The sequence below is a fragment of the Carassius auratus genome, chromosome 25, assembly GCF_003368295.1.
Source record: "Carassius auratus strain Wakin chromosome 25, ASM336829v1, whole genome shotgun sequence".
In the NCBI taxonomy this organism is placed as follows: Eukaryota; Metazoa; Chordata; class Actinopteri; order Cypriniformes; family Cyprinidae; genus Carassius; species Carassius auratus.
Genome location: NC_039267.1, coordinates 19,539,306 through 19,567,017, shown reverse-complemented (window position 1 = coordinate 19,567,017; position 27,712 = coordinate 19,539,306). Strand labels below are relative to the sequence as shown.

Genomic DNA, 27,712 nt, shown 5'->3' with positions numbered 1-27,712 from the left:
CAAATGTTTCTGAATTTGTAAATATTACTGAATCTTTTAACTTCACTCAGCATGTAGTTGGCCCTACGCACAACAAGGGACATACGCTTGATCTGGTCTTTTCTTATGGTGTAAATATTAATAATGTCTGTATTGAAGATGTTTTTATAAGTGATCACAATTGCATCTTTTTTGATCTTGTGTGTGATGAGGATCTTCTCCCTGCAAAACGAGAGTCCTGTTCACGTTTGATTAACCAGTGTACTGTTGAGAAATTTTCAGCTGCATTCGACTCAAGCCTGGTTCTTATTTCGAAAGATGTAGACGCTTGTGCACAGGCTTTTAATGATCACTGTACTGTGTTGTTGGACAAAGTGGCACCTTTTAAAACTAGAGAAATTTCATCTGTCAATACATCACCGTGGATTAATGACGCCATTCGTAGCTTAAGGCATGTTTGTCGGAGAACTGAGCGCTTATGGAAAGCGACTCAGCTACAAGTTCACCGATTGTATCTTAAAGAGCTCTATAGGGACTTACACAAAATGATTAAAGAGGCTAGAGCCTCTTATTTTACTAATCTGATTTCTGCCTGTAAAAAGAATCCAAAAGCTCTCTTTGAAACTATTAACAACATTGTTTCTCCTGCTGCATGTATTGTCCCTGTGTTTGCAAATGTTTACTGCAATCGCTTTTTGTTTCATTTTATGGACAAGGTTAGAGCTGTCAGGGCAGGCTTGGTTCCATCAGCTAACCATCATATAGTTAAAGATCATAGACCTTCAATATTGGACTCTTTCTGCCCTATTACCCTGAATGACATCATGGAATTAGTGGGCTCGATGAGACCATCTCAAAGCCCTGTTGATATTTTACCTACTACTTTACTTTTAAAATCCATAAATCATCTGGGCCCATGTTTGGTTTCAATTTTAAACCTATCTCTTCAGTTGGGCCAGGTTCCTAGCTGCTTTAAGCATGCTGTTGTTCAGCCTATCTTGAAAAATAATAATCTTGATGCAGCTTCATTTAAAAACTATTTCTAAGTTGCCCTTTCTTTCTAAAATTTTAGAAAAGGTTGTTGCGAAGCAGCTAAATAATGTTTTGGATTCCCATAATATCCTTGATAAGTTTCAGTCTGGTTTTCGTAAAAATCATTCAACTGAGACTGCCCTCCTTAGGGTATCAAATGACATTTTGATGGCTGCTGATGGGGGTAAATGCTCTGTGCTGGTTCTATTAGATCTTAGTGCGGCGTTTGATACCGTGGATCACTGCACTATGATTGATAGACTGAAAACAACTGTGGGCATTACTGGATCAGCTCTGGATTGGTTTTCCTCCTATCTTTCAGACAGGAGTTTCTCTGTGTCCGTAGGAACATATATGTCAGACTCTGCTCCTTTGGCAGAAAGGCAGGAAATTGGGGATCTATCATCTTTGGACTGTAATGTTGTGCGAAATTTGGGTGTCATTTTTGATAAATCTATGTGTTTTAGCAGTCATGTAAAATCTGTGGTTTGTTCCTGTTTTTTCCATCTCAGGAACATCGCTAAGATTAGATCTGTGGTTTCTAAAAAAGAGATGGAGATGCTTATTCATGCTTTTATTTCTTCTCGTCTTGACTTTTGCAATGTACTGTACACTTGTTTAAACAAATCCTCTATGGACAAGTTGCAAGTGGTACAGAATGCAGCTGCAAGACTTTTGAATAAGACCAACAGAAGAACACATATTACACCTATACTTAAGGCTCTACATTGGCTTCCAATTAGTTTTAGAGTACAGTTTAAAATTTTAACCATTACTTACAGAGCCTTGCATGATCAGGCTCCCTCTTATATCCAGGATATACTGCATGTATACATTTCTGGTCGCTCTTTGAGGTCTTCTGGTCAAGACCTTTTAACTGTTCCTAGAACACGTTTTAAAACAAGAGGTGACCGAGCCTTCTGTGTGGTGGCTCCAAGGCTCTGGAACTCCCTTCCATTAGCCTTGAGAGCTTTGGATTCAGTGGAAGCTTTTAAAAAATGCCTTAAGACGCATCTTTTTAGACAAGCATTTAATTAGCAATATGGTTTTGTATGTTTTTGTGTATCTGTGTATATTTGTATGTTATGTGCATGAGTATATCTGTTAAGTGTATATTTTAATTTAATTTTGTGAAGCACTTTGTGACTTTTTTGTCTGTGAAAAGTGCTATAGAAATAAAGCTTACTTACTTACTTACTTACTTACTATTTGACTTATAAGAGGAGTAATATATCTGTTCCACCCAGTCTCTTTTGAGTTTACAATGTTCAGTGTCCGATAAGTGGATTTCTTGTAACAAAGCAATGGACACATGTTCCTTTTTCAGAAATGTCAGAATTTTCTTCCTCTTTATAACATGGCCGATACCCTTCACATCCCAAGCTACTAACTTGAGAATATCATGCATGCAAACAAAATAAAAATGTTAAGACGCTGATGAGCTGATAATGATAAACGTAGATCTTGTATATAAAAGACACCAAGTTTGAACAGAACAGTACCACAAATTGAACACTGAGTTAACCCAAAAAAATTAACCCCCCCCTGGCCCCATCCCCAAACGATAGGGCACAAAGAACATTATTAAGTCACAAAATGAGATAATGAACATAAATAAAGATGTCATCGTAATAATGCCACTGAGGAAAAAAGCCCACTCAAGAATCGCTCCTATATAAAAAAAATGCAATACGTAATTGCAATTAAGGCCAATAAATAATAATAATAAAGTATATATATATATATATATATATATATATATATATATATATATATATATATATATATATATATATATATATATATATATATATATTAGGGGTGTAACGGTTCACAAAATTCACGGTTCGGTTCGATACGATACACTGATGTCACGGTTCGGTTCGGTACGGTACGTTTTAGATACAGCAAAATGCAAAAACATCTCAACTTTTCAGAATGCCGCAAGCGCACCGCGGGTCATGTGACAAGAACTAACCAATCAGCTTCATCCTTTCCCATAACAACGTTGAAAACTCAGCCAAGATGAAGGAACAGCTGATTATAGTTGTATATGGATTGCAATTTTGAAATAAATTTAGTAGCAGAGCTACTGCAAGCGATTTTTAGAGCTGCAAATCCATTTACCCTTTGCTGAAATTTCCGCGTCTCATGGAGAGAGCACGTCATTGTTGCTTAGAAAAGACAGACGCCTCATGAGCGCTTCTGCCCGAGCGCTTTGGAAAGGAGGAGAAAGACGTGCTTAGCGTTTTCCACGCGTTTTTAGGAGCGATATGTGAACGGACCCTAAGGCGCTCGCTCACTCAACAGACCAGAAATATAAGATCCTAAAATAACCAACAGGTCTGGTGTTTGGGTGCACTTTGGATTCCCTGTAAGCTATAATACTGGTGTCTAAATGCTGCAGGCATAGTTTGTTGCGTGCATGTTTCTCCTTTTTTTCGTCTTTTCCCAGATACTGACACAATAAGGTGATGTCGGCGTAAATGAGTTGACGTTTCAAGTATTCACGCTGGTGTTTTTTTTTTTTTGAAGCAATGAAGCAACCGCGCGAAGCCCTCACTATATAGGATTTTAGAAAGAATGCAGAGCACTAGTGTAGTGTGCAAACTTACCACAGTGTGGATTTCAGAAAGTGTGCAAAGACTTCACGTGCACACTTACCATAACATGGATTTACAAATAATGTTCTAAGGAGGGGCTCTCATGTCACTCTGATCGAGCAGCTCATAGATGGAATCATGCATCTCAAACAATATGTTTGGGAGTCATCTTCTTTTTCTAGTCTGTTAAACGCATTGGCCATTTTGCAACGAGCCTTCAGCGCGTACTGAGTGAGCGAGCGCCTGACTGAGTCATAACATAACATAAACATATAAGTTGGTGTTTTTTTCTTCTTCGGGAGTGTCAGGGGCGTTGCCTGTTACGTCGTTTGGGTTATTGGGCTACCTTGTTGAACGCATATCATTATATTTCTCTTTTTTTTTTTCAAATATAATTAATTAGTCCAACGAACCGTTCAATACGAATACGCGTATCGTTACACCCCTAATATATATATATATATATATATATATATATATATATATATATATATATATATATATATATATATATATATATATATATATATATATATATATATATATATATATATATATATATATATATATGAAGAGTTCAGATGCAAAAGCCTCTAAATGCCATCTGAAATTTTCATCTAAAATTGGGATTTTTATCAGGCTCCTATATTTATGTTCAGTTATTTCACTTTAATAGTCTGGCAAAGGACCTGCACATTGCCATTAAAGTAAAATGACTCAACCTAAGCATAGGAGCTTGATAAAAATCCTAATTTTAGATGCAAATTTCAAATGCAAAAATGGCATTTAGAGGCTTTTGCATCTGAACTCTTTCGTATATATATATATATATATATATATATATATATATATATATATATATATATATAAAACTACCCTTAATCACTTACAAGTGTGGCGGGTTCAGAAGAAAAAAAATCCTCCGAAAAATACAGCGCTTATTACAGATGAAGATGAAAAAATAAATTATCTGTCCATAGAGTCCAGAAAAACTTTAACTGAGTTCGGATCATCAAACAAGCGGATCTGTCCCGAGTGTAAGCATCTTAGCCGAGGAGGGTAGGCGAATCTGTGATATATGCCACGGGAGACCATGACCGGATTCCAGACTAGGAAAAATTGGTGGCTGGTAATCTAATGTAGCAGAAATGAGTCGAACCAGACAAATTAAAGAGTCTATCAGAGCTGTGTGCATTGAAACATGAGCTGAATTCCTCAGGAAGTCATAAATCAGTTCTAGTGCCACAAGAACCAAGCAGATTACCAACCAACTTGTGCACACAACAGCTTTCAACATGAACACCACTAGAGCATTTATTTACAATTTCAATTCGAAGAAGAGATTGTCAAATGTATTGTTCGTGATTGAAATGCAACGCTGGACATCACATGTAAACCCAGGAGATCAAGTTAAATACTTGCATTGACTTCCCCCACCCAGCAGAACCAGACTGAAATTCCTAAGGGGGAAGGGCTTTAAACCTCTGTCTTCACAGAAAAGTCCCTTTGCCAGAGAATGGCAAAGAAACTGCTTTTTATACATTATATATGGACCAGAATGAACTCAAAAAGACTTATAAATGAATCATTCCATTGCTTAACTCCATATTCATTTATGTGTAACCCACACATTTGACTATCATGTATAATCACTTATTGTGTATGTCTTTTGATAACTATAGGATACATAGTCATGTCTAGTATTGATATAATCAAATTTTCTTGCTTGATATTGTCCTGACAATCATTTATTTGTAAAATATATCATAATCGTGTTATAGGAATCATGTCCAAAATTAGAACCTGTGAGGCAAGAACCACATGCTTGGTAAGATAAACAAATGATTTATGATACCCCCCCCCCGAGCCAAGACCATATCTGATTGGTCAAGGCAACATTTGAGGGGTGGCCAACAAGGAAGTTTAAATACTTTGGACACCATGAAATTTTGCTTTTAGTCTGCTTTTAGTTCCAGCCTTGCTCGTGCTATCAGTCATGCTATTAGTCATGCCTGCTCTTAGCTTTTATCTTGTAGGTTTGCTACCTAGCTTTAGCTTGTAGCATCTAGCCATGCGGTTAGTCATCATTGTTCTTTGAGCGCGGTTCCAGCGTGCCTGTCTGCTGTTACTATGCCACGATGAGAAGGAACACAACCTAGTCTCGTCCAACTTTATTTCTTTTCTTTTCCGTTTGAGAGTTTCGTGTTCTGAGTTAAGTTTTGTAACGTCGACCTCGTCTGCGCGTTTGAACTCCAACCAGCCACACAACTCCAGCTTCAGCCAACACCCAAACACGGGCTCCCCAAGACGTCACTTCAGCCACTACTGAACTTCCAGCCAATCAGCGACACCGGGATACCCCTTTCAACGGGAGTCCCTTTCACAGCAAACGAAGGCAACGTATTCCCAGATATTTGTTGTGCTGGTGTATCTAATATAATTTTAACCCCATTGAGGAACTCAATGCGAGCGCTAATTACGTGATTGATGGTTGTTCATGTTTATGCAATTTAACGTATTGCTGTGAACTTGGGATTCCATATTTCCATTCTCTTAAACTCATTTTTCCCTAACTTTCGACCTTCCTGCAACTTGTGTGAATGTGTGTGTGCGTGCGTTTATGTGTTAGATTAGTTTATATGTCTTAGATTTATCTAATAAAGCCTTATTCATATTGAAAAGAGAAGTGTCTTGTGTTTTGTGCTTACAAGTTAATGTCTTAAACTGCCGATCTTGTTACTGTGCTAATTGATAGTGTTTCACTATAGTTTGGATATTAGTATCCAGCGCAGATTTGATGTTAAACGGCTAGTTCACTGAATCGCAGGGCGTCTCCGTGACCAGCCGTGAAACAGTGATTCTGTTCAGATTCCCTTTAAAATCTTAAATGATTCTCTTTTAGCTAAATTGACCTGTTTCCGTTACATTTATTATGGTGGAGAATGCGGGCAGTTTAATCTAAATTGTGAGCATAAACCAAGTTATTTAATCTTTGATTTTGCTAAAGGAATGAAAGATGAGAAGCTAGCGAGACGTGAGTGTGTTTGTGTGACCCGTGACGTAAGCAGCGCGCGCCCCCCTGCTTGAATGAAAGGAGCTAAAGGAGACTTTAACTCAAGTCCGTCTCTTCAATGTTAACAGCAGTAAGTGAACTTAAAAGTAAACATCTGAGATCGTACAATAAGGTAGAAATTGAGCGTGTTCCTCATTTGTGTAATGCCTTGTTTTATAGCTGATTTGATTTCACTGCGTGTTCCAGTGTCTCAAACGCTATCTCAGTCACTGTTTGCTGAACGGAGCTAAACTGTTAGGGCCGGTTTCCCGTACGGGAATTAAGCCTAGTTGTAGACTAAATGTCATTTTAAACCTGGATTTATTGAAGTAGCTTTCTAACACATGGATTACAAAAGTCTCAGACTTGCACTAGTCTAGACTTAAAACAATCGGATTTCTAGAAGTAGGATTAGACCTAATTCAGATCTAAATGAAGTCTTAAATTAAACCTGGTCAGAAGCAGGTTTAACCTCAGATTAAAAACTTCTTGCCTCAAGGCTCACGTTCATAGTAGCAGAAAATGGATTACCTCGACTATTTCAACGACAATCAGAGACCACCACCAAGACTAGAAAGAAGGTTGCTGAAAGACAGGAGCAACCCACTAAATAATTTTGATGATTTACATTTTCTTGACCGTTTCCGTATGTCAAAGGAAAATGCAACAGATATAATTGGTTTGCTGCAGCCCAAGCTTTCAGGTGACTTAGTCAGGGGCACTCCTATTTCTCCTTCCTTACAAATATTAATTACCTTAAGGTTTTTGGCATGTGGAACCTTCCATCGTGAAACTGGGGATTTGTGTGGTGTAGGTGAATCAACAGTGTGCAAAATAGTACACAGAGTCTGCAGTGCTATATGTGAACTGAAAAAGGATTTCATCAAATTCCCAAATGCTGCTGAACAGGCCACCTACAAGGTAGATTCTATGAATATGGTAACTTCCCTGGAGTCATTGGTTGTATCGATGGCTGCCACATTCCCATCAAGTGTCCCTCTACAGCAGATGCTGAGGAATTCAGAAATCGTAAAAACTGGTTTTCAATAAATGTACAAGGAGTGTGCACTCCCACTATGCAGTTCTCCAATATTATTGCACGTTGGAAAGGTTCAACCCATGACTCAAGGATTTTCCACAACTCCTTTGTACGGTCAGTTTGAAACAAGACAACACTCTGGAATTCTACTTGGTGACAGTGGGTATGCACAGACAAACTTCTTGTTCACCCCCTATCTCCATCCAGTCAGACCAGAGCAACAGCGCTATAACCAAGCTCACATGCTCACCAGAGGGCTAATAGAGCGCATGTTTGGTGTATGGAAGAATCGTTTCCAGTGTCTCCGAAATACACTGCGGTTTGAACCTAGGAGGTGCTGCATTGTTATTATTGCAACAGCAGTGCTTCATAATTTTCTTAAACAGTGTGGCTGCCCAGACCCTGATATTGCAAATGATGATGACCAACATATCCCTATCGCTGAGCTAGCCAATGACAGAAATGGACTTGCTTACAGAGATGCTTTTGCTTTGCAGCACTTCTCATAAATGAGCCTTGAGTGATACATAAATGATTGGCATAGACAGGTAAAAAAAAAATTCATGAAATTATTTATTTAACTGAGATTTTGTTCCAAAGTCAGTTGACACTGCTGCTGCTTCATGTCTCTCTCTTTCATAGACAACTCAAGATGAAGGATTTTCATTTTGACTTCATGTTCTTCTTTTAAATATTGTAATTTACGTTCATGGAACTCTATGGCAAGTTTCTCATGAATGGTCATCCTTTTCCCTCTTGACCTGCTGCCTGGATTAGAGACTGCTGGATGCTGACTACTGCTACTGCAGGAGACTGGATGCTGCTGCATGTTGGTGCTGGCTGCTGCTGGATTCATTTGAGCATCTTGACTGTTCCCTGCGCCCCCCAAGTCCTGTGTCAAGATCAGGTCATCTTTGTATGAAAAAAATAAATAAATAGCATTACATTTGACTTCAACAATAAAGGTCATTACATAATTTTTGTTACAAGACATGACTTGCATTTAATTATGTTGGATGGGATAGCACGTTACTGTAAATGAGACGTGTTAAATGAGTCTTTGAAAGATTCCTCACCTGAACTGTCCAAATGGTCATCATCTGGAATACCTTCCAGGGGTTGCTGACTTTCAATAATCCCAGCCAACAAGTCCCCCAACTCCTTTGTGTCTGGTGGAACTGGGAGTCCCCCGCCTGTCTTGAAACGCTCTTGAAGCGTAGCAGCAGTTGTTTTTTTCAGGTTTATTTTTATGTTTTTCCACAGGACCTTTACAAGATAATATTTACTCGGAAGTAGGACTTCTATATAATATTGTTTTCTTTTTACATTTCATTAATGAAAACATTTATAATTGACTGATTTGTAAGAATGGGGCAACAATAAATCTTACCTGAACTTGTTGGAGTGTCTGTTTGGTTACTTTTTCATTTGAGTTGAATTGATTCAATATGGAAATCCATGCCTTCTTCTTCTTGTTTTCTGTACCTGAATCATGCTGTTTGTTTTCAATTACAGGATAATTTGATACAATTTGTTTAAAAAGGGTCTTCTCAAATTCACTGAAGTTTTTTGAGCGTTTTCTTCTGCCTTGATCCATTTTTTGGTTAAGTGTAATGCCTCCTGTTCCACACACTCCTTAAGACTAATGAATTACAAGTAGTCCATACCAGGTTTTTATAGCAACCTCTCCTTAGCCACATGTGCATGCCATTCACAAAGTGAATGCAATCTCGCGTAACACTGCGTGTGTCCGAGAGTAATTTGAATGGGAGTGTTTAAAAGCTTGATCAAGTAAATTTTAACTGTGTACCAACAGCGAAGGAAAACTTTTATGTTTGTGTCCAGAAAAACTGGCACGGAGATTCAAATTGCTGAGAGTGATATAACTGCGTCCCCTTTACTACAGCAGGAAGCTGCTATTTGAATTAAGATAAATTTTACTCTATACGAACTGAGAGTTTAAGTGCCACATCGCAAAACAAACTGAAAGGCGGTGTTGTTATTTGTACAGTGTTGAAATGAGCCGACATTTCATGTAACATGCTTAACTGTATTTGCAACAATGCAACGATTCATGTGCTAATCCACTAGAATGTGTTTTGGTTGCCATAGTGACGACCGTGACCCGGAAGACTTAACGTACTTCCGGAGCAACTCTGAACTGTGCACGCGCAGTGCACAAACTCCGCGGTGTCGCTAAGCTAACGAAACCATTGCATTTACATTGAAGTCTATACTAAAGCCACTACCCTCAAAGGTTAGCCATTAGCATTACCATCCAGTGGTAGAATAATGTGTGTTTGGGCAACGCTGACGTGATTTAACCATTTTAAACATCTTAACTAACACTTGTTAGTCTCTTTCTTTTTATCGCTCTCTTTTCTCACTAGACCACTTATTTTCATTTTACTAGAAAGGGAAATACTGACTCACAATTATTAATTGTCAAATTGAAATTTTATTGAAACATTAAATTTATTTGGAAGCATTTAAAATTTCCCTCTCAGATCATTTCACATGATCTTTTATTTCTAGTATTCTCTTTTGGGCCTAATTATTTTAGGAAGAATTAAGCCTTGAACTTTGGAAGTTTAAGTAAACTTATTCTTCCTAATTTATTTATTACCCATCTGAATACATGCTATTCAGACCTTTAATTATTTGAATGTGTTTTACCCCTCTTCCTATTTTGGTTGTACACTTAACCACTATTGTTTTACTTATTTATTTCCTCTTTTTAATTTCATTTTTGCATATTTTGCCCATTTATTAATTTTTTTTTATTTTCCTATTTCTTACCATTTCTTTTGTGTATCCTAGCCTGGGAACGACAAACCTGAGCCCTAAAAGGAGACATTGTTATCCCTCACTACGAGTTCAAATAAATTAGAAAGACAACTCTCTTTCACTTAAAGTTTATTTTGTTTGATTAGTTGTGCAGCAACTAACACAACGCTCTCCTTGTAGTTGAGATAACCGCTACTGAGACTTACCATCTCCGTCCTCTCTCTCCTTTACTTTCCTCTTCTCTTTTTACATTTGTAGGACATGTAAGAACCATCAATCAATTCTAAGTGAAGTAAATACACAATCGTGCCAAAGACGACGAATCATCCTTATGAATTTGATTGTAATCATCCTCTCATTTGTTCTTCCTAACCTCCCTACATTTGGAAATGCAATCCAAGTTTTAGCATCTCATCCAACGTTGAGATCAATTTAATAGAGATACGTGTTGAGCAACTGTCGCCTTCGCAGACTCCCTGGTGAGAGGTCCAACTGAAAGGTGTTCGGTGTCAATCCTGGCAGACTAAGAAAAGAGATATCAGAATTATTATTGTATTCTTTTGTCCAAAGCAAGAAATATAATAATATTGTTTATGTTTTTGATAACATTTAATTGGAAAAAAAATAATTTTCCTCATTTGAAAAACAGAAATTTTTGCTTGTCGTTTGAATTTGTTTTTCACCTCTGTCTCTCTTTTACTCTTCCTCATTAGAGTGACAAAGTCTTCACATCTCTAGTCTACTTAGACACCCTGAGACCAACACAGTCATTACCACATTTCACTAGTGGTTCACAATCACTGATACAACACTTAGTTGTCCCACCACACATAGGCTTTTACTCCACACAGATCTGTGTCAGTCTCTCTTCTCCCCAGCGTGCCAACATGCCGCAGACTGCAGACCCCATTTCCCATGGGGCTGATGTGAACACTTTGCTGAGAGGCATGACAGACAGCCTCACTCCAAAGACATTTGAACTGTTATTATTTTTAATAATAATCCTAATCCTGAGAAGATTCCTGACACAAGATTCAAGCCAGAACAACAACCACGAGGAGCTAGTCAAGATCACGAGCTCACTAAGCTATGCCTTCACAACCCAGCTGAAACTGAGCGACAAGCACATCACCCACCTTCAAGAGGAGCTGACACGTGCTCAACATCGCATAGACAAGCTGGAAGTGAAAGTTAAAGATCAACTCAAAGCACCCAGCGAGAGGGAGCGGGAAACAACGGAACAAGTTATGAAGCTCCAAGCAGCCCTGGCAGCAGCTCAGCTCGACCAGCAACATGCAACGGCTGCTCAGAAAGACCTGGTAAACAGACTCCAGTATGCCAAACAGCTACTAGAGAAAGCCAAGCTAGACATCAGAAACAAGAATTCTGAAATCAGTGCTTTGAAAGACCACCTTGAAAGGTACAGAACTGAAATAGACAATCTGACCCAACAACAAGACGATACCAACGATGAGCTCTACATGGTCAGAAAAGAACTCCAAAATGCTTACAAGCACAAACTAGAGCCAAGAAAAGAGAAACATCTCTTAGCCTCATCACTGCTGAGCAGAGCAGAGTCCCACGTCCAAGAACTGGCATATGACGAAAGGAGCGAAGGGCCACAACCCAAAACCTCACCTGCCTTCGCCACACAACCCTTTCCTGCCAACGAAAGAAAACCTCCCGTCCAAGGCCTTGAAGCTGCACACGGGATGACAATCAAAGACCTCAACAAGCTGTCTGAAAACATCAGCAGGTTCAACCCGGACTCCACAGAGAGCCCCGACATCCAAGCTTACCTGCGAGATATCGAATTTCACCTGGAAGTGAGACCTCATGTGACTGACAGAGACTGGTTATACCTCATTAGAGCCACGTCCAGCTCCGAGGTACGAAACTTTCTAGATCGACAGCCCAGTCAAACTAAGTCAAACTACCAGCGACTTCGTGAGGTCCTGATTAAAGAGTTTACAGACCCAGAGTCTGAACATGGACTGTTAACTGCCTTGGAAACCAAACAAGGTCGTCAAGAGACTCCACAAGCTTATTACAACCGACTCCGACAAGCCTACTTTGGTGCACACAACAGCCCTGACCTTGAAGAGGATGTGAACTTCAAAACCCTCTTTCTAAAAAATCTGCACCCCGGAGTCAGTCACCATCTAGGTGTCATGGCCTGTCCGAACTCCATGACCATCCAACAGTTGCGTGACCTAACACAGAAGGCCTATAACAAGCAGAAGTTGGCCTCAAAGAAAGGTAACAAAACATCCACACTCTTGAATTCTGTCAACAAAGACTCAAGCCTTGCACTGGACGACACCCAGTGGCATCACAACACCAGAGTCTTCCATCAAGAGCACAGAGAACGTGACGCCCATATCCATGACCGCTTTCAGCCCAACTGCTGGAAAAATCCATGGGACCAGCCACGCTTCTCAAGAAACCAAAAGGATAAGAACATCTGGAAACCTAACCAGATATCCAAAGGTAATCAGCTGACTCATCCAAGAGCAACTCGTGTGGGTAAGCGACAACAAAACCCACCTCAGCACCACTCAGACATGCACAGTGCTGAGTATGCACAAGAACATGACCGCTTACCATTTGAAGACACGGAACAAGTCATGGAACAACTAAGAGAGTTCCTTCAAGACAATTTACATGCAGGTGACCACAAATTTGAGTCATGCTCGCTGTGACCAGCGACAGAACGGAAGGCCGGTGATCACCTGGTGCACCACATCAGAGATGACAAGCACCTGTTCAACAACGACCCAGAACGAACAAGTCTTTCACGGCCAACTGTTGATGAAAAATCTGAGGTACTAAAGGACATCACCTCAGACACCTAACACAGTCACTAACAAACTGTCAAATTAACTCCAACTCCAAGTACCAAACTCCCTGTCTGTGCAACAGCAACCACCAGAGCACAGAAGGTCAGAAAGTCTGCTACAGCCAGAAGGCATCACAAGAAGAATGCAACATAGGAGACAAAGTTTTGCAACTCAGCTTCACACAGCCATGCCAAACTGCCTCAGACTGTCTGCCAAATAACTTCCTGCCTTGCTGGACTGACCCCTCATTAGACCATGGACACGCCCTCATCCAAGCCAAGGATGCAGAGAGCCAGTCTTCAGTGACATGCTAGAAAAAGGGGGAGACAACACAGACTTGAACAGATCTGACCACACATGCACTACACCAGTAACACACAACATTACCTACACCCAGAGGTAAACACATCTACTGATAACACAGTCAACAAACATATTCTTCCCACAGGTAGAATATCCAACTTTTAGTGTAACAAAGTTACACATACCCACCATGAAGAAACGTGCAGCCATCCTCACAATAGGTAGAACACCTGACACTAAGTTAAGGTTCATGACACACTAGCTGCACCTGACATCCTAGCTCAATAGTAGTTGTAACCCATGCTAGGAAAACCCACAGCAGCCTTGTTTTGTTTTGTTCTTCTTTTACCTATCCTTCTCCTTCCCCTCTTTCCTGAGTAGGTGAAATGCCTAGACACCCTGCGAGGGTCGAAGGTCTGATATTAGGATTGACTCGCAACACCTAATATCCGCCAGCCACTCTAAACTGAATGGAAGCCAGAGAGCTCCATGCATGATAGGTCAATTGGTCATTGAATTGAAAATGAAATTACTATAAAACTAATGGTAAATGTGTAAAGTAAGACAACCTAGAAGAACCAAACAAAGTTAACCACAAATTTGATTGATGAATCAAAATAAAACAACAATTTCCAAAACGATCTAAACTATCCTCAATGTGCTAAACTACACTGACTAATTGAACTCAACCACATGTACCTAAATAACCTGATGCCTGCACCAGTACAGTAACTGTCATGGAGGTGTTGTCTTGCTGTTTGCTGTGTTTGTCTGCTTCTTCTGCCTTTGTTTCTCCAGCGGTCGACGATGTCTTCACCTAAACACCTCGCCGATCGAAAGGGGGATATATGTAGCAGAAATGAGTCGAACCAGACAAATTAAAGAGTCTATCAGAGCTGTGTGCATTGAAACATGACCTGAATTCCTCAGGAAGTCATAAATCAGCTCTAGTGCCACAAGAACCAAGCAGATTACCAACCAACTTGTGTACACAACAGCTTTCAACATGAACACCACTAGAGCATTTATTTACAATTTCAATTCGAAGAAGAGATTGTCAAATTTATTGTTCGTGATTGAAATGCAACGCTGGACATCACATGTAAACCCAGGAGATCAAGTTAAATACTTGCATTGACTTCCCCCACCCAGCAGAACCAGACTGAAATTCCTAAGGGGGAAGGGCTTTAAACCTCTGTCTTCACAGAAAAGTCCCTTTGTCAGAGAATGGCAAAGAAACTGCTTTTTGTTCATTATATATGGACCATAATGAACTCAAAAAGACTTATAAATGAATCATTCCATTGCTTAACTCCATATTCATTTATGTGTAACCCACACATTTGACTATCATGTATAATCACTTATTGTGTATGTCTTTTGATAACTATAGGATACATAGTCATGTCTAGTATTGATATAATCAAATTTTCTTGCTTGATATTGTCCTGACAATCATTTATTTGTAAAATATATCATAATCGTGTTATAGGAATCATGTCCAAAATTAGAACCTGTGAGGCAAGAACCACATGCTTGGTAAGATAAACAAATGATTTATGATACCCCCCCGAGCCAAGACCATATCTGATTGGTCAAGGCAACATTTGAGGGGTGGCCAACAAGGAAGTTTAAATACTTTGGACACCATGAAATTTTGCTTTTAGTCTGCTTTTAGTTCCAGCCTTGCTCGTGCTATCAGTCATGCTATTAGTCATGCCTGCTCTTAGCTTTTAGCTTGTAGGTTTGCTACCTAGCTTTAGCTTGTAGCATCTAGCCATGCGGTTAGTCATCATTGTTCTTTGAGCACGGTTCCAGCGTGCCTGTCTGCTGTTACTATGCCACGATGAGAAGGAACACAACCTAGTCTCGTCAAACTTTATTTCTTTTCTTTTCCGTTTGAGAGTTTCGTGTTCTGAGTTAAGTTTTGTAACGTCGACCTCGTCTGCGCGTTTGAACTCCAACCAGCCACACAACTCCAGCTTCAGCCAACGCCCAAGCACGGGCTCCCCAAGACGTCACTTCAGCCACTACTGAACTTCCAGCCAATCAGCGACACCGGGATAGCCCTTTCAACGGGAGTCCCTTTCACAGCAAACGAAGGCAACGTATTCCCAGATATTTGTTGTGCTGGTGTATCTAATATAATTTTAACCCCATTGAGGAACTCAATGCGAGCGCTAATTACGTGATTGATGGTTGTTCATGTTTATGCAATTTAACGTATTGCTGTGAACTTGGGATTCCATATTTCCATTCTCTTAAACTCATTTTTCCCTAACTTTCGACCTTCCTGCAACTTGTGTGAATGTGTGTGTGCATGCGTTTATGTGTTAGATTAATTTATGTGTCTTAGATTTATCTAATAAAGCCTTATTCATATTGAAAAGAGAAGTATCTTGTGTTTTGTGCTTACAAGTTAATGTCTTAAACTGCCGATCTTGTTACTGTGCTAATTGATAGTGTTTCACTATAGTTTGGATATTAGTATCCAGCGCAGATTTGATGTTAAACGGCTAGTTCACTGAATCGCAGGGCGTCTCCGTGACCAGCCGTGAAACAGTGATTCTGTTCAAATTCCCTTTAAAATCTTAAATGATTCCCTTTGAGCTAAATTGACCTGTTTCCGTTACACTAAACTACACTTAAATGGCGAGAGGCCCGTAAATGACACTGGCAGTGAATTGTGGGCGTACTCCACCATAGAGAGCTGTTGGCTCCAGAAGGACGGATTCTTGGCAACCAGACATTGCAACATTCTTTCAAGGTCCTGATTGGCTCGCTCAGACTGACCATTGCTCTGGGGATGATAGTCCAAGGACAGACTGACCGTGGCCCCCAGTAATTTACAAAATTCTTGCCAAAATTTGGATACGAATTGGGAACCCCTGTCAGAGACCACGTCCATCGGGAGACCATGTAACTGAAAGAAGTGATCTATGACTGTGACCGCTCTCTCCTTGGCTGAAGGTAATTTGGGCAAGGGGATGAAATGTGCCGCCTTCCAGAACCAGTCCACTACCGTTAAAACAACCATCATGCCATTAGAGGGTGGGAGGACGGTGACAAAATCTAGAGCGATATGGGACCAGGGTCTCAAAGGACAGGCAGCGGTCGAAGTAACCCATCTAGGGGTCGGTTAGATGTCTTACCAGTGGCACAGACTGAACAAGCCAAAACAAAATCGTGAATGTCGCGAGCCATAAGTGGCCACCAGAATCGTTGCTTAACTAGAAAACTAGTGCGAGTCACTCCTGGATGACAAGCCACATTGGAACAATGACCCCATCGAATAACGTCGGACCGTAACCCCTCCGGCAAAAACTAACAACTCGGTGGGCAACCAGGCGGAGGTGTTACCCCTTCTAAGGCTGTCTTGACCTTCGATACGATCTCCCATACCAAAGTGGAGATAACAACTTTCTAAGGTAAAATACACTCGGGAGTGACCGGGCGTTCGGATGGATCAAATATAAGAGATAAAGAGTCGGGTTTGATGTTCTTAGACCCCGGGCAGTACGAGAGAGCAAAATCAAAATGTACAAAAAAAGCCCACCGAGCCTGCCTGGAGTTGAGTCTTTTAGCTGATCTGATGTATTCAAGATTTTTATGGTTGGTCCAAATGATAAAAGGTACCCCAGAACCCTCTAACCAATGATGCCACTCCTCCAACGTTAACTTAACTGCCAACAATTCCCTGTTACCAATGTCATAATTACGTTCGGCAGGCGATAGTCGATGAGAAAAGAACGCGCAGGGATGCATCTTATCGTCTGAGGTAGCACGTAGTGAAAGCACTGCTCCTACTCCCACCTCTGACGCGTCGACCTCCACCACGAACTGACGTGTGGGGTCAGGGGTGACAAGAATGGGAGCCGAAACAAAGTGACTTTTGAGGTTGGTGAACACTGCCTCGGCAGTGTTCGATCACCTGAAGGTCGTTCGGGGGGAGGTCAAGGCAGTCAGAGGTGCCAGTAGTTGACTGAAGTTGCGAATGAAACGCCGGTAAAAATTGGCGAACCCCAGAAACTGCTGTAGGGCCTTACAGGAATCTGGACTTGGCCAATCTACCACAGCCTTAACCTTGTCAGGGTCCATGCGCACTCCCTCAGAAGAGATGATGTACCCTAGGAAGGGAACAGACTGTGCATGAAACAAGCATTTCTCCGCCTTGACATAAAGCCCATTCTCTAAGAGTCTCTGGAGCACTCGTCTGACATGTTGAACGTGTTCCTGGAGAGACAAAGAGAAAATCAATATATCATCCAGGTAAACTTATATTAATTAATCTACCATGTCTCTCAACACGTCATTCACGAGTGCCTGGAAAACCGCTGGGCTGTCCATTCATCCCCCTTCCTGATGCAAACCAAATGATATGCATTGCTTTAGTCCAGTTTTGTGAAAATGGATGCTCCCTGCAATCTCTCGAAAGCTGAAGACATCAACGGCAAAGGATAAGAATTCTTTACCGTGATGTTGTTCAGCTCTCGGTGAACCATCCTTCTTTCCAACGAAAAAGAACCCCGCAGGAGAAGAGGAAGGCTGGATGAACCCAAAGGCCAGAGAATCAGAAATATATTTCTCCATGGCCTCCCTCTCAAGAACAGAAAGAGAGTAAAGTTTGCCCTTAGGCGGAGTCTTACCTGGCAGTAGATCTATCGCACAGTCATAGGAACTATGCGGAGGGAGAAAAGCAGCACAGGACTTACTGAACACTTCCTTCAGGTGGAGGTACTCCGCGGGCACGTTAGACAAATCCATTGCCTTACTCTGAAACACAGAACCAGACACAGAGGGACAGGCAGACACTAAACAACATTCATGACAGTGGTTACTCCATGTGGAAATTGTGTTAGTGCACCAGTCGACCCGGGGGTTGTGTTTAAAGAGCCACGGGTGTCCCAAAACCACTGGTGCAAGTGGTGAGTCCATGAGGAGAAATAAGAGGGTTCATTATCGAGTGACAGCGGCGAGGAATGAGTGGTCTTCTTTTTGTCTTTTTCTTTTGCTTTCTGCGAGCGTGTTGATCCGAAAATCTGAAAATCCTTGTCCGAAGTTGGGTCAGACATGACTGAAGGTCCGTAAAATAGTTTAAAACGAAAGATTCAGAGGAAAAAATGCTAATTAGTTGAATATTAGAGTGGAGCCAAGTACTCAAGCAGCCATCTCGCTCTGGGCCACGTGACGCCCCAATAAAAATAATCTTAATGCAAATGGAAAACAAGATTATTCTGAGTGTCTATTACTAAGTGCAAGTCGACTGTAGCTCTGCTACTGTCACAGCCACACCATCTACACTCCCTGAATCGGACACTTACGCCACGCCCACTCGTTCCCAATCACCAAAATTCTGAACACCTGTGCATCATCACCTGTGCCACATATAAAGCCCTCCGTCACCATCACCCATTGTCTGGTCTAGCACCGATCCCCTCACACTTACCTGAACGCCATTCGTCTGACTTACCTGATCTTCTGAACCCTCTTCGTCATCATCTGTATCCTGTTCCCATCGTCTTCGTCTGAGTCGCCATCTGTATCACCATCACCTAAAGAAAAGTTGTGTTATCACTGGGTTATCTACGTGTCAAGAGATTATCATTCTGTGTTTACTTGGTGTCAAGATTCACCTGTGTCTGAAACCTCTGATTCACAATAAACACTATTGCACCGAGTCCTCTGTGTCCTCGTCTGTGTCTGACAGAAGACCAGACCAAATGCAGAGCTCTTCAGACACAGGCGAGGACCACACCGCGGATCCCTTCACTGAACTGGTTCACGCTGTACGGTCCTCACTCATGCAACAAACTCAACTTTCCTCACCAGCTGTCAACAGTTCACCGCCATCAAACACCGCTACAACTCCGGTCACTTCTTCAGTTGCCCCCGCGAGTCCCATGCCCAAACCAGCGACATACAGCGGCGTGGCAGAGGATTGCAGCGGGTTTCTGCTACAGTGTTCACTCTACATGGAGTCCAACGCTCACTTACTCACCAACGAACGCAGCCGAGTTGCATTTATCATCAATCTGCTCACAGGTAAAGCTCTCCAATGGGCTCAATCTCTCTGGGAGTCGAACTCATCTGTTACTGGATCTGTTACTGATTTCTGTTCTCAGTTAAAATCTGTCTTTGGTCAACAAACTTCTGAATTATCTGTTCATGATCAACTGTTTACAATTCGCCAACTGAGAAATGAGTCCATGAGTGATTATGCTGTACGCTTCCGTACATTCGCTTACATAAGCGGTTGGAATGAAACTGCCTTAATTACAGCATATCGCCACGGTTTATGTGAGAAGATACAAAGTTTGATTGTTGTATATGAAGATTCACTGGGACTTGAGTGTCTTATTCAGAAATCCATCAGAGTCGCCCAGAGACAATGACTGCATGTCATCAACTCACTCCCGCTGTACTACCTCCGCCCGCTATACCATCTGTCGCTCCTCCACCACCTGAACCCATGCAAGTAGACTCACACCACCTATCTACATCGGAACGTCAGCGTAGGATTACCACCGGGCTGTGTCTCTATTGTGGGGGAGATGGACACCTATTACCATCATGTCCAGTATGACCTCCACGCCCAGCGGTGAGTACCATCCATATACCACCTCAAACTGCTAATTTGACTAAAACCTGGGTTAATCTAAGACATCTCCACTCTTCTGTTTCAGTACAAGCCCTCATTGACTCCGGTTCGGCGGGGAACTTCATCAACCAGCAAACATTAACTCGTCTAAGTGTCAAGCATCATCGAAGCCCCGTCGAACTCAAAATAACAACTATACGAGGAAAGCCGCTGGGCAGCAGTGTTAATTTCGTTGACTAAATATTTTCGTCATTATTTTCGTCACGAATATATTTTTGCGGACGAAAACGAAACGAAAACTAAAATAGAAGGCACTGATGGAGACTAAAATTATGACTAAATTGATTGACATTATCGTCAACGAATAAAGGACGAGACGAAAATAGACTGTGACGAAAATCAAATCAGCAGATGGGAGAGATGCGAGGAATGAGCAAAAGAACCGGCAAAACGGAACAGGCGAGACTGCATGAGAGAAGAGAACCAATCCGAGCCTGACTTATTGAGACGTGAAGCGAAGGTTTTCAGTTTTTAAATGAGCTCCCGGGAAGTCGGCATTCGAAGAGGTGATGTCTAAAAGAGCGACAAAATGTCCACAGCTCACTTCACATTTGACGACGAACAAAACAAAACAAAGCGTAAAGCACGCGGAGCGCTCATTCGAGGCAAGAACACAACCAATTTGAAAAGACATTTACAGACGAGCCACCTGGACATTTTCTCAAATGTAATTTCACAACGATGTTCTTTTGTTTATTGAGCTAAGCAAAATTGGAAGACTGCAGTGCGTAGATGTTGTAGCATTAAATATTACGAACTGAAAAGTAATGTAAAATAGCCCCTTCTTCAAGTTAGATGAGAGCACAATACTAATACATAATATAATGATACATACATTTGATTAATACCAATGTTTAGTATATTTTATAATGTTCTACTTGTTGACAATATCACAAATATTTCTATATTAGTCATGTGAAACGTGAATGTTCAAATCCTATCATTATACATACTAATCTAGCAATATTGTAGTATTTAAAACATACAATATTGCTAGACAAATGAATACCTTATAAAATCTTGTTACTTTTTTTATCCACCTAATTTACTTTAAATGTATGCACTTATTGTTCAGCTCAGCTGTAAGCTTTAAGGTCCTGGACCTAACTTTATTTTTCTTTTATTGATGGTCAATTGGCAGCTAGTTATTGTTTATATTATCATGACAGTGTTTGTTGCTGCATAAAAGCTTTTGAATCGAAATAAAGACACAGTTGTGTTGAAATAAAGTTGAATTTGTGTGTTATATATTTTGGTTAAGTTTGTTTCCTATACCAGCTGTAAAAAATTGTCTAGTAAATTTGTTATTGATTTTAGTCTTATTTTAGTCGACTAAAATACCAAGCAATTTTAGTCGACTAAAATACCAAGCAATTTTAGTCGACTAAAATACCAAGCAATTTTAGTTGACTAAAATAAGACTAAAATTAAAACAAATCAGATGACTAAAACTTGACTAAAACTAAAAAGAATTATAGTCAAAAGACTAAGACTAAAACTAAATTAAAATTTTGTGTCAAAATTAACACTGCTGGGCAGAGGTCGTGTCCGCTATTTCTCCCCCACAGTCATCCTCCACGTGGGTATCTTGCATGAGGAAGACATCACGTTCATGGTGCTGGAGGAATCCACCGCAGACATCATGCTGGGACGCCCATGGCTTACCCAACATCAACCACACATCCATTGGCCCACGGGTGAGATCCTGAAATGGGGAAAATCCTGTCATTCTACCTGCATCACTCCACCAGTTAAAATTCCCAAGGTCATTCCTTCCATCAAGAAGTCATCCCTACCAGTCCAGTCCACATCAGTGGAAAGCCCCGAAACTAAGGTTGAACATACCATTCCTCCAGAATATCGGGCGTTTCAGGATGTGTTCAGCAAGCGGTTGGCAACGAAACTTCCACCTCATTGGCCATTGGACTGCGCTATCAACCTCCTGCCTGGAGCAACCCTTCCCAAGGGACGAGTCTATCCTCTGTCCATCCCGGAGCAGAAGGCCATGGAGGAGTACGTACAGGAAGCTCTCGCTCAAGAATTCATCCGACCATCTACTTCCCCTGCTGCTTCCAGCTTTTTCTTCGTGGCCAAGAAGGACGGAGGCTTGAGGCCGTGTATAGATTATCGCCATCTCAACTCTCAATCAGTCAAATTCAGTAATCCTCTTCCCCTGGTCCCAGCTGCATTAGAACAACTACGCGGAGCCAATATCTTCACGAAACTGGACTTGAGGAGTGCCTATAATTTGATCCGCATCCGGAAGGGGGACGAGTGGAAGACTGCTTTCATCACTCCTTCCGGGCACTATGAATACAGGGTCATGCCATATGGGTTATCCAACAGTCCATCTGTCTTTCAAAACTACATGAACGAAGTCTTCAGAGAATACCTTAACCAGTTCGTAATCATCTATATCGACGATATCCTCATTTACTCCACATCCAAAGAAGAACACATCCAACACGTCATACTCGTACTCCGAAAACTCCGGGAACACCATCTGTACCTCAAGTTGGAAAAATGTGAGTTCCACACGGGATACGTCATCGACCCACGTGGCGTGAAGATGGACCAGGGGAAGGTGGAAGCCATCACACACTGGCCTCAACCTGGTTCCATAAAAGAACTCCAACACTTCCTGGGCTTTGCCAACTTTTATAGAAGATTCATCAAGAACTACAGTTTACTCAGCTCACCTCTAACCTCACTCCTCCGGAACCGGCCCAAGTCTCTGTCCTGGAACCCTATGGCCACTGAAGCTTTCCACCAGCTAAAACAAGCCTTCAAGACCGCTCCGATCCTAGTTCACCCTGATCCCAACCGACAGTTCATCGTGGAAGTGGACGCCTCATCAACCGGGGTCGGAGCGGTACTTTCCCAGCGGCAGGGGGATCCTCCATGACTCCATCCATGTGCCTTCTTCTCAAAGAAACTATCCCCGGTGGAACAGAATTACGACATTGGTAACCGTGAGCTTCTGGCCATCAAGCTGGCTCTTGAAGAGTGGCGTCATTGACTGGAGGGAGCCAAGGTCCCTTTTGAAGTGATAACTGATCACCGGAACCTGGAATACCTCCGTGAAGCTAAGAGACTGAATCATCGCCAAGCTAGATGGGCCCTATTCTTCACGAGATTCGACTTTAAAGTCACTTATCGCCCTGGCTCCCAGAATAATAGAGCTGATGCTCTCTCCCGCCTTCATCAGCCAGATCCAGAACCAGAATCTCCTGAACCAATCCTCCCTCCAGCCATGATTGTAAGTCCCATTCAATGGGATATTAATCGTCTGATTGAACAAGAAAACCTTCAACACCCTGCTCCGCCGGGAGGTCCAGAAGGGAAACTCTTCGTCCCTCCTCAACATCGGATTACCTTTCTGGACTTAGCTCATACCTCTCCGGGATCTGGACATCCAGACATCCAGACATCCACTCCTAGGAGACTCCCGGAAGGTAAACTGGTGCCTCTGCCCATTCCAGAACGTCCATGGACCCATATAGGTGTTGATTTCATGACTGACCTCCCTCCTTCTCAAGGCAACACCTGTTTGCTGGTAGTAGTCGACAGGTTTTCGAAGTCATGCAAACTCATCCCTCTCAAAGGACTTACCACTGCATTTGAAGCGGCAGAGGCACTATTCCACAATGTATTCCGTCACTTTGGCATTCCAGAAGACATCGTCTCCGACAGGGGTCCCCAATTCATCTCCAGGGTCTGGTCAGCTATCTTCCGTCTCCTAGGAGTATCCGTCAGCCTCTCTTCAGGATACCATCCACAGACCAACGGCCAGACTGAGCGTAAGATACAAGAGATTGGGAGATTCCTGAGGGTATACTGCCACCGTAACCAGGACTGTTGGAGCCAGTACCTACCCTGGGCAGAATACGCACAGAACTCCCTCCAGCAATCTACCACTCCTTCCAGTTCCTGAGAGGAACTGGAACACGCAGTGAAATCAAATCAGCTATAAACAAGGCATTACACAAATGAGGAACACTCTCAATTTCTACCTTATTGTACAATCTCAGATGTTTACTTTTAAGTTCACTTACTGCTGTTAACAATGGAGAGGCGGACTTTGAGTTGGAGTCTCCTCTAGCTGCTTTCATTCATTTGAGGGGGCGTGCGCTGCTTACGTCACGGGTCACACACACACACACACTCACGTCTTGCTAGATTCTCATCTTTCATCCGCAGCAAAATAAAAGATTAAATAACTTGGTTTATGCTCACAATTTAGATTAAACTGCCCACATGCATTCTCCACCATAATATTGTAAGGGAAACAGGTCAATTTAGCTCAAAGGGAATCATTTAAGATTTTAAAGGGAATTTGAACAGAATCACTGTTTCACGGCTGATCACTAAGACGCCCTGCGATTCACTGAACGAGCCATTTAACATCAAATCTGCGTTGGATATTATTACCCAAAGTATAGTGAAAACACTATCAATTAGCACAGTAACAAGATCGGCAGTTTAAGACATTAACTTGTAAGGACAAAACACAAGATACTTCTCTTTTCAATATGGATAAAGCTTTATTAGATAAATCTAAGACATATAAACTAATCTAACACATAAACGCATGCACTCACACATTCACACAAGTTGCAGGAAGATCGAAAGTTAGGGAAAGATGAGTTTAAGAGAATGGATCCCAAGTTTACAGCAATACGTTAAATTGCATAGACATGAACAGCCATCAATCACTTAATTTACCCTCGCATTGAGTTCCTCAATGAGGTTAAAATTATATTAGATACACCAGCACAAATGTCTGAAGGTACATTGCCTGATGGTGTCCCTTTGTTTTCGCTGATTGGCTGGTTGAAGTTGAACGCGCAGACGAGGTCAGACGGTGTTAAAAAACTTAACTCAGAACATGAAACTCTAAAACGTAAAAGAAAAAAAATAAAGTTTGACGAGACTAAGTTGTGTTTTTTCTCATCGTGGCTAATTAGCAGCAGGCGTGCAGGCTGAAGCACGCTGCAACCACACTCAAAGAACAGTGATGACAAACAGCATGGCTAAAAGCTAAAGCTAAGAAGCAAAGCTAAAAGCTAAAACTAAAAGCAGGCATGACTAGTAGCAGAAGCAAAGCTATAGACTAGAAAATCAAGATTTTATGGTGTCCTGAGTATTTAAACTGGCCTGTTGGCCACACCTCAAATGTTGTCTTGACCAATCAGATATTGTCTTGGCTCGGGGGTATCATAAATCATATGTTTATCTTACCAAGCATGTGGTCCGAATTTTCCCGCTCTTGCAGGGTCTAATTTTGGACATGATTCCTATAACACAAATATGATACATTTGACCAATAATTGATAGTCAAGACAATTTCAAGCAAGCAGATTCAATTACATAGATACTAGGCATGACTATGTATCCTTAAGCTATCCCATAGTTATCAAAAGACATACACAATAAGTGATTATAACATGATAGTCGAATGTGTGGGTTACAAATAAATGAATATGGAGTGAAGCGATGGACTGATTCATTTATAAGTCTTTTTGAGTTCATTCTGGTCCATATATATGTACAAAAGACAGTTTCTTTGCCATTTTCTTGACAAATATTTCTGTTGAAACCAGAGGTTCAAAGCCCTTCCCCCTTAGGAATTTCAGTCTGGTTCTGCTGGGTGGGGAAAGTGAATGGAACTTGTGTAGTACTCTCATGGGTTTACATGTGATATCGAGCGTTGCATTTCAATTACGAACAACAAATTTGACAATCTCTTCTGTGAATTAAAATTGCCAATAATTGTTCTGTTGTTAATGTTGAAAGCTGTTTTGTGAAAAAGTTGGTTGGTCATCTTGCTTGGGTCTTGTGGCACTAGAACTGATTTATGACTTCCTGAGGAATTCGGCTCATGTTTCAAACACAGCCCTGATCGACTCTTTAATTTGTCTGGTTCGAGTCATTTCTGTTACAAAAATCTCCTTCGTCTTCTCCACGTTCAGAGAGAGATTGTTGTCACCTCACCAACCGGCCAGGTGGCTCAACCCACTCCTGTAGTTTGTGTCATCCTTGTTGCTAATGAGACCTACCACAGTCGTGTCATCCACAAACTTAATGAAGAGGTTGGAGTTGTGTGTTTGTATACTTATTTTATGCATACTTAATTATATCGATCTAGCCAACGAATCCTGGCTAGATGGGTATAATTAATGTTTTCAAATTTAAAAGCGGATTGGACATGATAAAACATCCTTCCTACAATGTTGCTTACATCTGTTTAGAAATTCACCAAGATTGCTTTATTCTTTCTACTGATGATTATGTGGTTCAGCATGAGCAGTTCACAGGGCGAGAAGGGTCTGGCTGCAGACTTGCACTTGCACTCTCAGACTTGCATTCTCAGACTTGCACTCTAAGAGTACTCACACTTGTGCTTCCGCTAGCGACCTCACTTGCAGTCTTTATTTTATCTTTATTTTTTTGTTCTATTTATTTATAACTTTTTGTTTGAATCTCTCAACATTTTACAACAGTAGCCAGGTAGTGAAGACAAGAAAAAAGAAACTAAATTACAATGTCACTTGCAATCGCTACTTGCACTCTCCGCCACCTGTGACGACATTTGCAATCAACACAAATCGTGCATGTTGCCAATGGAGACAAGACGCTGTGGCGGTGATTAAATGATTAAAACTAAATTAGTAGGCCTACTACTATAATGTACAGGGTCCTGCAAGAAAAAGACAAGACCGGCAAATCCGTGGCCACAGAACAGCAGAATATGAACGCAATGAACAAAGTCTTTCGTTAAGCGTTTTCCTCCTGTAGGAAAAACAATCACTTAATATGGCATAATGTATTAGGATACGTTAATTTCAATTAAAAGATCAAATCCGATATATAGTTATTATTTAATGTACTACAAGGCAAGCAGATGGCTATGAACACAATGCGAACGTTTATGCGAATGTTTATTTTATTTTATATCATTTGTTGTTGTTTTGTTTTTTTAGCCTAACCAGGGACTGGGGCTGCAAATTAGCCTTTGGCTAGAAGCCTATATGTAGAGCATGGGCAGCATGAAACTGTAGCAATGTTATACTGCATTGTCCCTGTTAAATAAACTGATAAATAAATAAACGTTTAATGTGGCCTAATAACAGACTAAGATGATAAAGACAATTCAGTAGGCATAGCCTATATGTCTTGTTGTTGACTCAATGTATATACAGACCAGCAAATATGAACGTGCATTATGAAATGCATTAAGTGATTTTAAAAGGATCAACTCCGTACAGGCAAGCAGACGAGTATAGAACGCAGTGCGTTAAATTGTACATAACGTTTTCCTCCTATAGAAAATCATTATAAATAAAACACATAATGTAGCTTAATGGACAAAGACAGTGATATAAACAAGTTGTAGACAGTTTATTCTATATGGAAAAA

The 27,712-nt window shown here is 41.1% G+C and overlaps 2 long non-coding RNA genes across 2 annotated transcripts; both read right to left on the bottom strand.

The window, feature by feature from the left end:
• Nucleotides 1–1,864: 1,864 nt before the first annotated feature.
• On the bottom strand, nt 1,865–11,804 carry LOC113043620 (uncharacterized). Its single transcript, XR_003275761.1, has 3 exons — nt 11,793–11,804; nt 7,939–7,942; nt 1,865–2,200 (listed from the first exon to the last, which is right to left on the bottom strand). It is a non-coding gene; the product is annotated as an uncharacterized LOC113043620 (long non-coding RNA).
• On the bottom strand, nt 8,262–8,910 carry LOC113043621 (uncharacterized). Its single transcript, XR_003275762.1, has 2 exons — nt 8,782–8,910; nt 8,262–8,617 (listed from the first exon to the last, which is right to left on the bottom strand). It is a non-coding gene; the product is annotated as an uncharacterized LOC113043621 (long non-coding RNA).
• Nucleotides 11,805–27,712: the final 15,908 nt, after the last annotated feature.